Genomic DNA, 17,889 nt, shown 5'->3' with positions numbered 1-17,889 from the left:
AGATCTATATTGTCATATCAGATTTTTTTTGTCACGTCCGTTGCTATGGTTACTACTATCACGTAACGATTATTTACAGAACTCACTCTGGTAAAAGCGGTGGTCACTCCGAAAGTTTAGTCCTCTAAGCCAGGGGTTCCCAAACTTTTCAGACCGCGACCCCCAATATTATTGCTGACGACCCGCGACCCCCCCCGTCTTATGAGGATTTGCGATTTGGTTACATACTGACAGAGCTAAAACAAAAAGGAACACAATCTCTAAGCCAGGCTATTTTATTAACAAATTATGGACAAAAACAAATAGATCCATAACTGTGAAATGCTTACAGACAGAATACGAACAAGCTGCCTATAACACGCATACAACAATAACTTTGTATTCAGAAAAAACGCCTTACCTACATGTATGGATTTCCCAATCAGGACCCAGATTTGGTCAATGGGTGGAGCAGTTAATTGTATATTTTTATAATTTTAATTTCATTTTTAAGATTACAAGTAAACAGCATTCAAGACTGCAAGAGTTCCAATCTATATGGGCCTTAGTACTCTTTTGGATGTTTTTTTTGTTTGTTTTTGTGATTGCGTTGTTTGTGTAATATGTGCTAAATTGTGAATAAGAAACAAAAAAAAACAAAAAAACAAACAAACGCCTAATGTGATGGATGGGCGCTGTGCGCGGAGCAAAGCAGGTCCACTCTAGGTTTAACTTTGGAGATCGCCACCCGCAGATCATCTTCCACGTTAAGCCGTGACCTGTGTTTATTCTTAATGTAAGTCAGCGCGGAGAATGTCTTTTCACATAAATACGTTGAGCCAAATTGCATGAGGACATCCAACGCGGCTTTCGACAACTGTGGATATTCCAGCGCAACAGAAACCCAGAACTCATCCAGCGTCTTGCCGTCAAATGCAGTCCTCAGGGTTCGATCGGTTGAAAGTTCATCAAGCGCATCTGACGCCAGATGATTTGCCGTGGTTACATTAAATGGTGACCTTATCCAGTCATATCGGGAGCGTCTCCTTCAGGGAAATACTTATGAAAGTGATCTGGATAAAACCAGATTAAAAATTATTTTTTTCATTGTGCTCACATATTAGATGGTAAAAAAATTACAGAGGGATTTATGGATATCTACTTATGTTATCCTGTAAATCAGAATATACTATCAATCAATAGCCTTAAAAAATGATTTTCGCCATGTTTTTTTGTAATAAAATGTTATATAAATCAGGCTAGGAATAATATATTTACAAATCCCTCTGTAAATGTCTTCATAATATAACTAGGTACAAGACTGGAAAGTTAGGTGTATATAGGTGCTACTAAAGTGGAGATTTCGTACTTGGAGTATGAGAGAAAGGTCATTTTGAGAAAACAGGCTTTAAAGATTTATCATCAGCCAATGAGATTGCGCATTCATCCCTTTTACTTTTGGGATTGGTTGCTGATAAAAAGGAAATGACCATATTTGGATCTGACATTATTGTACAGTGAAGAGAGAGCTTTCCAGCCGTGCCTGTGATGAAAGCAGTGTTGCCAACTTAGCGACTTTGTCGCTAGATTTAGCGACTTTTCAGACCCCCATAGCGACTTTTTTCCAAAAAAGCGACTAGCGACAAATCTGGCGACTTTTTTTGACAGACCTTATTTAGTCTCTGAGACTCTCCGGTACTGCCGCACGAGCTCTCTCGCTCTCTCTCTCTCCCAGCGTGAGCACACGCCTCTCTCTCTCTGCATCTGCTTCTGCTATGTTCAGCGAGCAGAGAGAAGCAGCACTTTCAGTTAAAAAAATATATTCTGTTGCTTCTAACTCTATTTTACATAAAAAATTTTGCCGAAATCACAGTACAATCATTATCTTAATCTTATGTGTATGTGATTTCATTAGACAATGTCGTGAATAAGATTTTAGTGCAGAGATTAACATCTTTGAGAGCTGGTTATGTATTCTTAATGGACCGCGTTTCAGTCATTATAATATTAATTCCGTTGTCGGACAACAGAAACATTAAAATATAATTATAAAAAACTTTTATTGAGAATTTTGGCTGCCTTAAAACGCAGTACGTGAGCATAGAAAGGGCAAGATAATATGACGCACTTACGTCATGAATATGCTAATTAGCATATGACGTCATCTAGCGACATTTAGCGACTTTTCAGGCAGGGTTTAGCTACTTTCCATTGAAAGAAGTTGGCAACACTGGATGAAAGAGAGCAGACAGAGATCGCGGATCGGCAGGATGATTTACAACGTTAACTCTTGTTGAATTCACGCGAAATCTACAGACGCAAACAGACAAAGTGTAATAAAATAAAGACCTAAATGTGTATTTAGGACTTTTTTTTTCACCATCTCGAATTAACATATATATATTAAAAAAAAATATATATATATATATATACAGGAATTATATTTTTTGTAAATCATCTCGCGACCCCCCGCTCTCGGTCGCGACCCCCACTTTGGGAACTACTGCTCTAAGCATCACGAAAAACTAAACGTTCGACTGGCTACAATGCATACAATGCTGCAGACGTTAAAATTTAAACTTTTGCTTTTGTAAATAGAAACCAGAGTGCTCAGACAAACGTGCACGACGGAAAGAACAACCCCCCCCCCTACATTACAATTATATATTGATTCGATATTAATTAATTTAATAATGTTTTTAAAGAATTCAGTCAAATTCATTTGTCTCCGATTACCTTTGGAATGGCTGCTGAAGGCTTATTCTCCCATAGCGCTCACATCAGTGTGTTTCTTACATAACAGGATGCCTTTCAGTCTGTTGATCGTCGACGCAATCAGTTTTTATTTATCTTCTAGCCAGTTATCGATAAAATTACAGCAAGCAAGCAACATTTCTTAATGCAGATGTTTGCGCGCCAGGTGAATACACGAGGCGCCAAATACATGGAATTACACGAGACGTGCTTCGTAACAGAGGTTGCCTCGCGACATTAAACAATAAAAAATACAGATTGTCAGCCGTTTTTATTTATATTTTTAGTTAACGTTACATCTGATGTCCTGAAGAAATAAATTTAAATCAAGCATTTTCCAAACTTTCGAGACTTTGTAGGATTCGACCTTCAGATGTTTCCGTCACTGCTAAAAAAAAATCAGTCAATGACGGAAAATATTCGGTTAACACGACCTCTGATCTAAACTTCAATTATAAAGAGAATTAAAGCTGCAAGCAGCGATGAACGGGCCCTCGCACCCGGGCTCACCGGCAGTAAGTGGCTTTAGTAGATATGTGAACGGTGAGAAATATGCATTTAAACTCAGAAATATAAGTGGAATATGTCAAAGTTTATTCCATATATCTGCCAATTTTCCTGTTGTAAGCAGGTGGCGCTGTCATTATAATGGAAAATTGGCCTTCAGATGTGTTCAGGCCAGGACTCTTATCGAACATGTGAAGTTTAGGGAAGATTGAACATTTAATGCCTGAGTTACAACAACTTCTCTTCCGATGGCGAGACATCAAATTTTGTCATGGCGCCATGGACACACCCTTTAACAAAATCTCAAGATCTCCACAATTTAACATTGCAAAGAACTTTAGATTAGACTGACCAAAATAAAATTTGGATGTCATAAAATTTCTTGGAGTAGTTATTTGCAGTGTAAAACATTGACACTTCCTGCTGCCAGCAGGTGGCGCTATGACTATGACTGAATATGGGCATGTAGATCTGTTAAGGGCAGAAGTCTTATCTAACATGTGAAGTTTGAGGCAGATTGGACATTGTATGTCTGAGTTACAGCAGCTTCCTTTTTCATGGCGAAACATCGAAATTTGTCAGGCCGCCATGGACACGCCCTTTAACGAAACCTCAAGATCTTCGCAATTAAACATCGCAAAGGGCTTAAGATTACACTGACCAAGTTTGGTGTTTATCTGAATAAATCTCTAGGAGGAGTTCGTTAAAGTACAACCCCTGAAAATGGCAAAAACTATGCCAATTTTGCAGAGAAAATTCTAAATAACCGACTTCCTGTTGGGATTCGGATTTCGTACCAAGAGACTTTTTTGTAGGTATTGGTGTGTTACATGTGTGTACCGATTTTTGTACATGTACGTGAAACATAGCTCGAGGCGCACTCCATTGAAAGTGCATATGCACTCCGTTGAAAGTGTATAGGTGGCGCTATCGAGCCATTTTGCCACACCCAATGGAATATTTGCCTTCATGTCTGTTCAGGCCAGGACCCTTATCACACATTTAAAGTTTGGGGAAGATCGGACATTTTATGCCTGAGTTATAACATATTTTATTCCCATGGCGAGACATCGAATTTCGTCGCGGCGCCATGGACACGCCTTTTAACATAATCTCAAGATCTTCACAACTAAACATCACACAGGTCTTTAGATTAGACTGACCACAAAAAAGACATTGATGTCATAACATTTCTGGAAATAGTTTGTCGCAGTGTAAAATATGTCACTTCCTGTTGCCAATAGGTGGCGCTATGACTATAACTGAATATTGGCATGTAGATTTGTTCAGGTCAAGAGTCTTATCCAACATGTGTAGTTTGGGGCAGATTGGACATTGTATGTCTGAGTTACAGCAACTTCCTTTTTATGGCGAAACATCGAAATTTGTCAGGCCGCCATGGACACGCCCTTTAACGAAACCTCAAGTCCTTCGCAATTTAACATCGCAAATGGCTTTAGATTACACTGACCAAGTTTGGTGTTGATCTGAATAAATCTCTAGGAGGAGTTCGTTAAAGTACAACCCCTGAAAATGGCAAAAACAGCACCAATTTTGCAGGGAAAATTCAAAATAACCGACTTCCTGTTGGGATCCGGATTTCGTACCAAGAGACTTTTTTGTAGGTATTGGAGTGTTACATGTGTGTACCAATTTTTGTACATGTACGTGAAACATAGCTCGAGGCGCACTCCGTTTAAAGTGTATACGCACTCCGTTGAAAGTGTATAGGTGGCGCTATCGAGCCATTTTGCCACACTCTATGGAATATTGGCCTTCAGATCTGTTTAGGCCAGGACCCTTATCACACATGTGAAGTTTGGGCAAGAACGGACATTTTATGCCTGAGTTATAACATCTTTTATTCCCGTGGCGAGACATTGAACTTCATCACGGCGCCATGGACACGCCTTTTAACAAAAATTCAAGATCTTCACAACTAAACATCACACAGGTCTTTAGATTAGACTGACCACAAAAAAGACATTGATGTCATAACATTTCTAGGAGTAGTTTGTCGCAGTGTAAAATATTTAACTTCCTGTTGCCAACAGGTGGCGCTATGACTATAACTGAATATTGGCATGTAGATCTGTTCAGGTCAAGAGTCTTATCCAACATTTGAAGTTTGGGGCAGATTGGACATTGTATGTTTGAGTTACAGCAACTTCCTTTTTCATGGCGAAACATCGAAATTTGTCAGGCCGCCATGGACCCGCCCTTTAACGAAACCTCAAGTCCTTCACAATTTATTATTGCAAAGGGCTTTAGATTACACTGACCAAGTTTGGTATTGATCTGAATAAATCTCTAGGAGGAGTTCATTAAAGTACAACCCCTGAAAATGGCAAAAACAACAGCAATTTTGAAGGGAAAATTCAAAATAACCGACTTCCTGTTGGGATCCGGATTTCGTACCAAGAGACTTTTTTGTAGGTATTGGAGTGTTACATGTGTGTACCAATTTTTGTACATGTACGTGAAACATAGCTCGAGGCGCACTCCGTTGAAAGTGTATAGGTGGCGCTATAGAGCCATTCTGCCACACCCGGTGGAATATTGGCCTGAAGATCTGTTCAGGCCAGGACTCTTATCACACATGTGAAGTTTGGGGAAGATCGGACATCTTATGCCTGAGTTATAACATCTTTTATTCGCATGGCGAGACATCGAACTTCGTCGCGGCGCCATGAACAAGCCTTTTAACGAAAACTCAAGATCTTCACAACTGAACATCGCACAGGCCTTTAGATTAGACTGACCACAAAAAAGACATTGATGTCATAAAATTTCTAGGAGTAGTTCGTCGCAGCGTAAAATATGTCACTTCCTGTTGCCAATAGGTGGCGCTATGACTATAACTGAATATGGGCATGTCAATCTGTTCAGGTTCGGAGTCTCATCAAACATGTGAAGTTTGGGGCAGATTGTTCATTGTATGTGTGAGTTATAGCAACTTCATTTTTCATGGCGAATCATCGAAATTCGCCAGGCCGCCACGGACACGCCCTTCAACGAAAAGTCAGGATCTTCGCAATTTAACATCGCAAAGGCCTTTAGATTAGGCATACCAAATTTGGTGTTGATTTGAAGAACTCTCTAGGAGGAGTTCGTTAAAATACAACACATGGAAATGACCAAAATTACACAAAATATGCTCATAATATTAAAAATAACCGACTTCCTGTTGGGTTTAGAATTTCGCTCCAAGAGTCTTTTTTGTAGGTATTGGTGTGTTACATATGTGTGCCAATTTTCGTGCATGTACGTGAAACATAGCTGGAAGGCTGTTGATTTTCTTGGTATAGGTGGCGCTGTCGAGCCATTTTGCCACACCCTCTTCTGAATCCTATATCAGACGAAAATTTTCACCAGGTTTGACGAGTGTGCAAAGTTTCATGACTTTTTGAGCATGTTAAAGCCCTCAAAAATGCGATTCATTCGGGAGAAGAAGAAGAAGAAGAAGAAGAAGAAGAATAATAAATATAGCTGCAAGCAGCGATGGCGGGCTCAAGCCGTCAGTGCAACGCCACCCCGGTGGCATCGGGAAAACTGTGCCCAGCGGGCATAAGCATTTACAGTAACCCTCTGGCAATCAAATTTTAAGGGATATGGCAGTTAAAGGGTTAATCCGACCCGTCTAGACTTTGAAATCACATACACAGAACAATATATATAACTTTAGTAACACTTTATTTTAATATATATATAAATGTATAAGGTGTACATTGTAGCTGACACCTAAATTAACACATTAAAATTGTTTTATGACTGCAAGTCTTTCTCCTCAAATGCTATTGAGCTTCAAATTTGCTTTTGAGTCCATGTGAAAAAGTAGCATAATTTACATATGACTTACAGTTTGTTTTAATAAATATCAAACATTCAATTTAATGGTGCATTATAGCTGTCACCTAGATGAACAATTACAGTTGTTTTTATGACTGTAAGTCATTCTCTTCAAATGCTACTGACGTTAGAAAATTGTATAACAATATCACATGTAACTTAAGAGACGGTCCCTAAATTTGAGACTCTCGAATGTCCAATGTCAAGCCAAATTTATGCCTGTTTTTGTTTTGTTTTTTACTTTATTTTTCTTTTCTCTGTGCCGGATTGCTGATGACTTTTACCCGGGCATAGATGTCCATCCATCAATTACGAACATTCATCCGCAAATGTCCGAGCGGTCGCGAGCGCGGATGGGAGAATGGCGCATGTTTTATTTTACTGGGATGGTGCCTCCTCTGGGAGTTGGTGCCCTACGAAGACTGCGTATTCTGCATATAGGGAGCGGCGGTACTATCTGGAAGATATATTCCTCAAACCGTCGTACAAGAGGAGGTGATGCTAGTACTTCAAGCATCTCTCAAAACCTATCTGTTCATAAAGCCTATATATAAAGTCTTAATATAGTATTCCACAATATGTTGTGCTATTCTAATATTATTGTGGTTTTTTATTGACATTGTTATTTGCTGTTATTTTTTGTTTTAATATTGTTACTGTTGTTACTTGTTGTACGGTGACCTTGAGTGGTTTGAAAGGCGCCTTAAATAAAATGCATTATTATTATTATTATTATTATTATTAGCTGTACACTTGATAAAAAAAATTAAATATAAACTTATGCAATTGTATATATATGTATATATAGTGTACAGTTTTCTTTTATTGCATCTTGAAATAAATGTTTCTGAGTTCTGTGTTTGTTTATTTTTTTATTTTTATTTTTTTATTTTTTTTAGGAAGATTACAGCCTTTAATCTCCTCAAAATAAATGTGCATATAAACCATGAACAATTTAATTATAGCTGTATTTATAAAATGCTTACTAATGACTATTAATTTTGGGAGATGGCTATATAAAGCAGCAACAGTTGATGTTGAGGCCTAAGATATTTCTTAAGCTGTAATGATGAAAAAACAACAACAACACAAAATTGCTTTTTTTTTCTGCTGGTGATTAAAGAGATGATTAAGTCTCCCTCCCTCTCTCTCTCTCTCTCTCTCTCTCTGACACCAAGCCCATCCCCTCTCCCACACATTCACACAAACTCAGCACACACACTTAACACACAAACACACACACACACACACACACATTACCCACAGTGACAGAGGGACAGAGTGACATCAGATGTATGATAGTTTTTTTAATTTTCTATCATCCATATAGTGTTGTATAGTCATGAAACTATGCATATTTCCTCAGCATGACTTCTATGTGTACATTTTGTTGAAGTGTTTAGAAGCTGCACTTTAAAAAAATAAAAGACATTTACTGGTTACTTTTTTACTGTTATTTCAAAAAATCACCACGACAAAACCATTCAAGCTATCCAAAATTAATTTGCATCTGTTCTGTAAGATAAATTCTTTAAACAGTGGTAAAAGAGGATGTGGTGCTGATCCTTCAAGAGTCACTCAAAACATGTCTATCCATAAAGCCTATAAAGAATTATTCTTAATATACAGTTCACAATATTTCAGCTTGTTATTCTAATAAAGTGAGGGTCATTTTATCAGTAAATACATAAAATTCATATTATTTTTCTTTGAAAGATTTCTATAAATGATTTAAATCATACTTGTTTCTACAATAATTATTTAAAAGTAATCCTATACCTCCATCTGGTGGCCATTATTGGTACTAAGAATTGCAAGCTTCATTTATAAGTTATGATAGTTTTAATTTTATGCTGGCTCTTGAAAATGATAAAGCTATTAAACTTACTGTGCTTCCTTCAAATGATGACTTCTACGTATATAAAAAAATATGAAGAGTTTGGAATGAAAAAAATTAAAGATATAGTAAAATAACTATTGTATTTTTTTTATGTTACTTTAATAAATCGCTATGACCACACCATTTAAGCTATCCTAAACCCATTCGCAATTTAACATCTCAGTATATTGGCTTCATGTTAAAAAAAGTTTGGTGTGAACTACTTGTGTCTTCTTGGAGGAGTATGAAATCATTTACAGGCTGATTTTATCATAAATCCACAATAGAATTTCTGAGTTCTGTATCAATCAGTGTTGTTGTTTGTTTATTTTTATTTTTTTATTTTTCATAGGAAGATAACTGACCCTTTACTCTCCTTTTTAACAAATGTGCTTATAAACCAAAAACAAGCTATTTATGGCTGTATTTATAAACTGCTTACTACTGACTATTAATATTGGGACAAGGCTTTATAAAGCATGAACTGACTATTTACTTTTTGAGTTTGAAATTATTATTTGCAGCACAAATAAGGTTTTTTAGGATTTTTAAAAATCCCTAAAACTGTCAGAAAAGGATAAGGCCTATTTCTATGTGAGTGGCTACATTTATTTGTTTTTATAACTATAATGCATAAACTATGAAATTATACAAAATGTATAAAAAAAGTACAACAGTTATTGTTTTCCAATGTTTTTTATTAATTTTTTTTTTTTTTTTTTTTTGGATTTACATTTAAAAAAATTAGCCTACTGCAATCATTCTAAACAGCTTGAATAAAACCTGTCAATATTTATTATAGACCACTGTAACTGTGTATAATCTAACAAACAAGTTTATTATGAAAATAAAAGTGTGTACACCAGAAAAATTGGACGATAAAGAAATTGCTAACAATAGTATAATAGATCATGTTTTATGTTTTTAGGCGTTTAGATGCAGAAATGGACAAATAAAATGTAAAATAAAATGTAATTGATTTAATTAAATATAGATTAATTCTTGTTAGAGCAAAATAATAAATACATACGTACACACATTAAAAAAGCAGCCAAGATGAATGAGTTTCATTTTTTTTATAGATTCAAATTGAAGACAGAAGCAGCTGGTATATGCGGTCACTTAACATTAAAATCCAGTAGATCCACTTCAGATTTATTTCTCAACAGTTAATGTTCACGTGGCTGTTTTCGTTCATATTCGCCAAGCTATTTTGAAATAATCTTGTCCGTTATGTGTTCGTTCGTACGACGAAAGGCAGAATCCTGCAGCTCGAGAGATATTATTTTGCCAGTCGCGGTGTCAAATAGTCTTTCACACTTAAACGAGTCACAAACACCTGCATTTAGCTCTTGCAGTGTTACAATGGGTTTATTGTGTGCATTTGTGGTAATATTTTATTTAAAAAAGCTCTTAAACAAGAATAAATTCGTTTGTTTTGAGCTCGACACTGTAAGCGCTGATCGGAGCGGTGATTTCAGATAGGCAGCCACAAATATTTAATTTTCACACAAACAGTTCAAAAACATCTGAATTTAGCTCTTGGTGTGTTCTAATTGGTTGATTGTGTGATATCGCTGTAATAATTTATTTTTAAAAGCTTTAAAACAGGAATAAATTCGTTTTTTTCTGAGCTCTTTACTCCAGACGCTCCTGATCAGAGCGGTGATTCATCTCTCCTATTTCTCACGTATCTCTGGCCAGAAATTATTTATCCATGAGCCCTGAACCGGTAATAATCAGATATGTTGGTTTAGCTTGTCAGTGTGAATTAAATCTAAGTATGTATTTGTATTTTTAACCGATTTAAAAGTGAAAGTAAAAGTCCGGTAATTGCACCTGTAGGGGCGCTATTTCTCTCAGACAATGGAAGTCTGAAGCACATATACTCAAACAGAGGGACAGAGTGAGATGAGATGTCTGACAGTTTTTTAATTTTCTGTTATCCATACAGTGTTGTAAAGTCGTGAAACTATCCATATTTACTCAGAATGACTTTTTTTCTGTATGAAAAAAGGTTTTGAAGTGTTTGGAATTTAAAAATGCAGGACAATTAATAATTCCATTTTTATTGTCATTTAAAAAAATCACCATGACAAAACCGTTCAAGCTATCCAAAATCCATTGGCAATTTAAGTTGTTTAAAATGTTTTGGCATCATGTAGACAAAGTTTGGTGTGTATAGTGTTACTCTCCTCTGAGCAGTATGCATTAATTCACAGCTAAATGTAAAAAAAAAAATCCACATTCAAATCAAAATAGCTGACTTCCTGTTGATCGTAGCTGATGACTGTGAATTAGAAAGTTGTCCGTGTTGATAAGAACAATTTTTGTACCGAGTTTGGTGTCTGTAGCTAAAACTAACCCCCCCACTTTTGACAAAAGGTGGCGCTATAGAGTGCCTCTTCCACGCCCTTTTAAAAGCTTTTTCCATTGTCTAGCTATCAAGAATACTGATATGTGTTTTGAGTTTCATGTAAATCTGAGGTTGTTATCTGCCTCAAAATCACCATAACAGAATATTCAAGTTTGACACGTTGCCATGTGCAACAATATATAAGATATCAATATCCCCACAACAGATTTATATCGGCCATGTTTTGTCATTATTCTGATGAAGTTTGAAGCAAATCGAGTAAAAATAAGATGCTGAATTCAAAGCATTTTGAAAATGACTCACTTCCTGCTGCCAGTTGGTGGCGCTATAACGTTGACTCTTAATAATCACATATATACGATCGGTATCATACATCGAACGAACCGATGAAGTTTGATCAAACTCAGGCAATGTATGTGGATGTTATTAGGCATTTCCTGTTTCTCACTTTTTGCCCTAATTTCAACGCCTCGCCACGGGCAAACCGTTCGAGATATAAAAAATCCCCTCGCAATTTTTCATCCCCAATGTCTTGAGATCATGTTGACCGAGTTTGGTGGCAATCAAGTAAAAGACCTATGACAAGTATATCAAATTCCAGAGTATGCTTTTTATAAACAGCCCTAAATAGCTGACTTCCTGTTGGGCGGAGCCTATGACATAGAGTGCGAAAGTTGTTCGGCTCAATGAGATCTATAAGTGTACTGAGTTTCATATAAATACATGAAAGTGTGTGTGAGCTATGGTTCAAGATTTCTGACTGTGTTCCAGGGGGCGCTGTAGAGCCCCTGTGCCACGCCCGGGTCCCAGTCTCTGTGGCGTCCTGATGGCCGCAGATTCCAATGTGTGTGCCAATTTTCAAGAGTTTTTGAGCATGTTAAGGCCTCCAAAAACCCCCGTAAGGTTTAATAAAAAATAAAAAAAATAATAATAAGAAGAAGAATAATCCTTAGAAGAACAATAGGGCTCTTCGCCCCTTCGGGCTTGAGCCCTAATTAAAGCTGCAAGCAGCGATGAACGGGCCCTCTCACCCGGGCTCACCGCCATCGTGTGGCTTTAGTAAAAAGGTGAACGTTGAGAAATATGCATTTAAACTCATAAATATAAGTGCAATATATCAAAGTTTATTCCATATGTGTGCCAATCTTCCTGTTGCCAGCAGGTGGCGCTATCGTTATAATGGAATATTGGCCTTCAGATGTGTTCAAGCCAGGACCCTTATCACACATGTGAAGTTTGGGCAAGATCGGACATTTTATGCCTGAGTTATAACATCTTTTATTCCCATGGCGAGACATCGAACTTCGTCATGGCGACATGGACATGCCTTTTAACAAAAATTCAAGATCTTCACAACTAAACATCACACAGGTCTTTAGATTAGACTGACCACAAAAAAGACATTGATGTCATAAAATTTCTAGGAGTAGTTTGTCACAGTGTAAAATATGTCACTTCCAGTTGCCAATAGGTGGTGCTATGACTATAACTGAATATTGGCATGTAGATCTGTTCAGGTGAAGAGTCTTAACAAAAATGTGAAGTTTGGGGCGGATTGGACATTGTATGTCTGAGTTATAGCACCATCATTTTTCACGGCGAATCATCGAAATTTGTCAGGCCGCCATGGACACGCCCTTTAACAAAACCACAATTCCTTCGCAATTTAACATGGCAAAGGGCTTTAGATTACACTGACCAAGTTTGGTGTTGATCTGAATAAATCTCTAGGAGGAGTTCGTTAAAATACAACCCCTGAAAATGACAAAAACAACACCAATTTTGCAGGGAAAATTAAAAATAACCGACTTCCTGTTGGGATTCGGATTTCGTACCAAGAGACTTTTTTGTAGCTATTGGTGTGTTACATATGTTTACCGATTTTCGTACATGTATATGACATGTAGCTCGAGGCGCACTCCATTGAAAATGTATAGGTGGCGCTATCGAGCCATTTTGCCACACCCAATGGAATATTAGCCTCCAGATGTGTTCAGGTCAGTACTCTTATCAAACATTTGAAGTCTGGGCAAGATCTGATATTTTATGACTGAGTTACAGCAACTTCTACTCCCATGGCGAGACATCGAACTTTGACATGGCGCCATGGACATGCCCTTTAACGAAAACTCAAGATCTTCTCATTTTAACATCGTACAGGCCTTTAGATTAGACTGACGACAAAAAAGACATTGATGTCAAAAATTTCTAGGAGTAGTTTGTCGCAGCTTAAAATATGTAACTTCCTGTTGCCAATAGGTGGCGCTATGACTATAACTGAATATTGTCGTGTCAAACTGTTCAGGACAGGAGTCTCATCCAACATGTGAAGTTTGGGGCAGATTGGTCATTGTATGTCTGAGTTATAGCAACTTCCTGTTTCATGGCGAATCATCGAAATTCGCCAGGCCGCCACACACAGGCCCTTCAACGAAAACTCAAAAGCTTCGCAATTTAACATCGCAAAGGACTTTAGATTAGGCATACCAAATTTGGTGTTGATCTGAATTAATCTCTAGGAGGAGTTCGTTAAAATACAACGCATGGAAATGACAAAAGTGACACAAAATTTGCTCATAATATTTGAAATAACCGACTTCCTGTTGGGTTTCGGATTTTGCTCCAAGAGACTTTTTTGTAGGTATTGGAGAGTTACATGTGTATACCGATTTTCATACATGTACATGAAACGTAGCTCGAGGCGCACACCGTTGAACGTGTATAGGTGGCGCTGTTGAGCCATTTTGGCACACCCACTTCTGAAACCCATATCAGACGTAAATTTTCGCCAGTTCTGAGGTGTGTGCAAAGTTTCATGACTTTTCGAGCATGTTTAGGCCCTCAAAAATGCGATTCATCTTAGAGAAGAAGAATAATAATAATAAGAAATATAGCTGCAAGCAGCGATGGCGGGCTCAAGCCACCAATGCCATCGCCACCCCGGTGGCATCAGGTAAACTGTGCCCAGCGGGCACATGCATTCACAATATCCCTCTGGCAGTGAGGTTTTAAAGGGTATGGCGGTTAAAGGGTTAATCCGAATCATCTAGACTTTAAAATCACATTCACAGAACAATATATATATATATATATATATATATATATATATATATATATATATATATATATATATATATATATATATATATTTAGTAACACTTTACAATAAGATTTCATTTATAAACATTATGTTAACATGAACAATATTTATATAGCATTCATTCATGTCATTTAATATTCCAAACTTAAACATTAAAACATTGTTTTATTGTGATTTTTTTTCCAAGCACATTTTACCAATTCCAAGCCATATCAATCTTAATAACTACCATTATTTTTTATTTAATCATTTATGAGTGCTATACAATAGTCCAGGAAAGCTGGAAGAGAAAAACTCCTTATATTCATGTGTGCAGAATCATTAGGTATGTTTTCTTTTACAGATGAAATGCGCTAAAAAAGAGTTTTAACTCAAACGTTTTTAACTCAAAGTCGAAAATTATGAAATACCCATGAGAAATATCAAACACAAATGCAATACAGAAATGGATAAGTTAAGATTTGACCATTGTACAAAAATGCTGACTGGGTCATGAGGTCAGAAAAGAAGAAGAAGAAAAAAAAACAGGTCAAGAAGAACTGACAAAAATAATTGCAAAATAATTAGGAATTAATGTGAAGATTAATTTTTAGTAAATTCTGCAAGACAGACTTTCCGGAAAGGAGGTGGAATAAAAATGAGCTCCTAAATCTTAACCCCGGATTCAGGAAAATATATTCCTCAAACCATCGGACAAGAGGAGGTGGTGCTGGTCCTTCAGGAGTCACTCTAATCTGTTCATAAAGCCTATATATAAAGTCTTAATATGTAGTATTTCACAATACTTCATGGTATTCTAATTAAATCATTTTTTGGAATCTTTGATTTCTCAGAACCTGACACATTGTAATTCTGAGACTCCAGGAAAGTGGCAGTTCTGTAAAATGTTGGCGCTGGAGACTAAATGCTCCCTGATAGTTTCACAACTAATTCACTTAACACACACACACACACACACACACACACACACATTACCCACAGTGACAGAGGGACAGAGTGACATCAGATGTATGATAGTTTTTTAATTTTCTATCATCCATATAGTGTTGTATAGTCATGAAACTATGCATATTTCCTCAGAATGACTTGTCTTCTATGTGTAAATTTTTTTTAAGTGTTTAGAAGCTGCACTAAAAAAATAAAAGACATTTACTGGTTACTTTTTTACTAATATTTTAAAAAATCACCACGACAAAACCATTCAAGCCATTCAAAATTCATCCGCACCTGTACTGTAAGATACATTCTTTAAACTGGTAAAAGAGGATGTGGTGCTGATCCTTCAAGTCACTCAAAACGTATCTGTCCATAAAGCCTATAAAGAATTATTCTTAATATACAGTTCACAATACTTCAGCTTGTTATTCTAATTAAGTGAATGTAATTTTATCAGTAAAATACATAAAATTCATATTATTTTTCTTTGAAAGATTTCTATAAATGATTTAAATCATACTTGTTTCTACAATAATTATTTAAAAGTAATCCTATAGCTCCATCTGGTGGCCATTATTGGTACTAAGAATTGCAAGCTTGATTTATAAGTTATGATAGTTTTAATTTTATGTTGGCTCTTGAAAATGATAAAGCTATGAAACTTACTGTGCTTCCTTCAAATGATGACTTCTACGTATATAAAAAATTATGAAGAGTTGGAATTAAAAATTTTAAAGATATAGTAAAATTACTATTGTATTTTTTTATGTTACTTTAATAAATCGCTATGGCCACACCATTTAAGGTATCCTAAACCCATTCGCAATTTAACATCTTCAGTATATGGCTTCATGTTAAAACAGTTTGGTGTGAACTACTTGTGTCTTCTTGGAGGAGAATGAATTCATTTACAGGCTGAGTTTATCATAAATCCACAATAACATTTATGAGTTCTGTATCAATCAGTGTTGTTGTTTGTTTATTTTTTATTTATTTTTTTCATAAGAAGATAACTGACCCTCTACTCTCCTTTTTAATAAATGTGCTTATAAACCAAGAACAAGCTATTTATAGCTGTATTTATAAACTGCTTACTATTGACTATTAATATTGGGACAAGGCTTTATGAAGCATGAACTGACTATTTACTAATGAGTGCAGTTATTATAAAGTGTTATCAATGCATTTGCTAATCTTAACAAATTAGACATTATTTTACAGTGTTATCAAATCCCTTAAATGATTTGTAAGTGTTTTGTAATGATTTTATTGACCTAAAAGCATTTGTGAAAGTTCTGCTTGCATTAGAGCTTAGTCTTGATCTGTGAACTGAACAGATTTACTGTTACATCCATGAGATTATGTAAATTCAAATAAATATCATGTCACAGGATATCAGAGGTCAGTATCAAATTAGTTTGAAATTATTATTTGCAGCACAAATAAGGTTTTTTAGGATTTTTAAAAATCCCTAAAACTGTCAGAAAAGGATAAGGCCTAAGATTTCTATGTGAGTGGCTAAATTTGTTTGTTTTTATAACTATAATGCATAAACTATGAAACTATACAAAATGTATAAAAAAGTACAAGTTATTCTTTTCCAATGTTTTTAATTTATTTAATTATTTTTTTTTTTTTTTGGATTTACATTTTAAAAAATTAGCCTACGGCGATCATTCTAAACATCTTGAATAAAACCTGTCAATATTTATTATAGACCACTATAACTGTGTATAATCTAACAAACGAGTTTATTATGAAAATAAAAGCGTGTACACCAGATAACTTGGACGATAAAGAAATTGCTAACAATAGTATAATAGAGCATGTTTTAGGTTTTTAGGCGTTTAGATGCAGAAATGGACAAATCAAATGTAAAATCAAATGTAATTGATTTAATTAAATATAGATTAAGTCTTGTTAGAGCAAAATAATAAATAAATACGTACACACATTAAAAAAGCAGCCAAGATGAATGAGTTTAATTTTTTTATATAGATTAAAATTGAAGACAAAAGCAGCTGGTATATGAGGTCACTTAATATTAAAATCCAGTTGATCCACTTCAGATTTAATTCTCAACAGTTTATGTTCACGTGGCTGTTTTCGTTTATATTAGCCAAGCTATTATGTATTTTGAAATAATCTTGTCCGTGATGTGTTCGTTCTTACGACGAAAGCCAGAATCCTGCAGCTCGAGAGATATATGTTATTCTGCCAGTCGCGCTTTCAAATAGTCTTGCACACTTAAACGGGTCACAAACACCTGCATTTAGCTCGTGTTGTGTTATAATGGATGTATTGTGTGCATTTATGGCAATAATTTATTTTAAAAAGCTCTTAAACAAGAATAAATTCGTTTGTTTTGAACTTGTGACACTGTGCGCGCTGATCGGAGGCAGTGATTTCAGTAGGCAGCCGCAAATATTTCATTTTCACACAAACAGTTCAAAAACATCTTAATTTAGCTATTGGTGTGCTCTAATTGGTGAATTGTGTGATATCGCT

Source organism: Carassius auratus, unplaced genomic scaffold (assembly GCF_003368295.1).
Source record: "Carassius auratus strain Wakin unplaced genomic scaffold, ASM336829v1 scaf_tig00216157, whole genome shotgun sequence".
NCBI lineage: Eukaryota > Metazoa > Chordata > Actinopteri > Cypriniformes > Cyprinidae > Carassius > Carassius auratus.
This window is presented reverse-complemented; position numbering follows the sequence as displayed.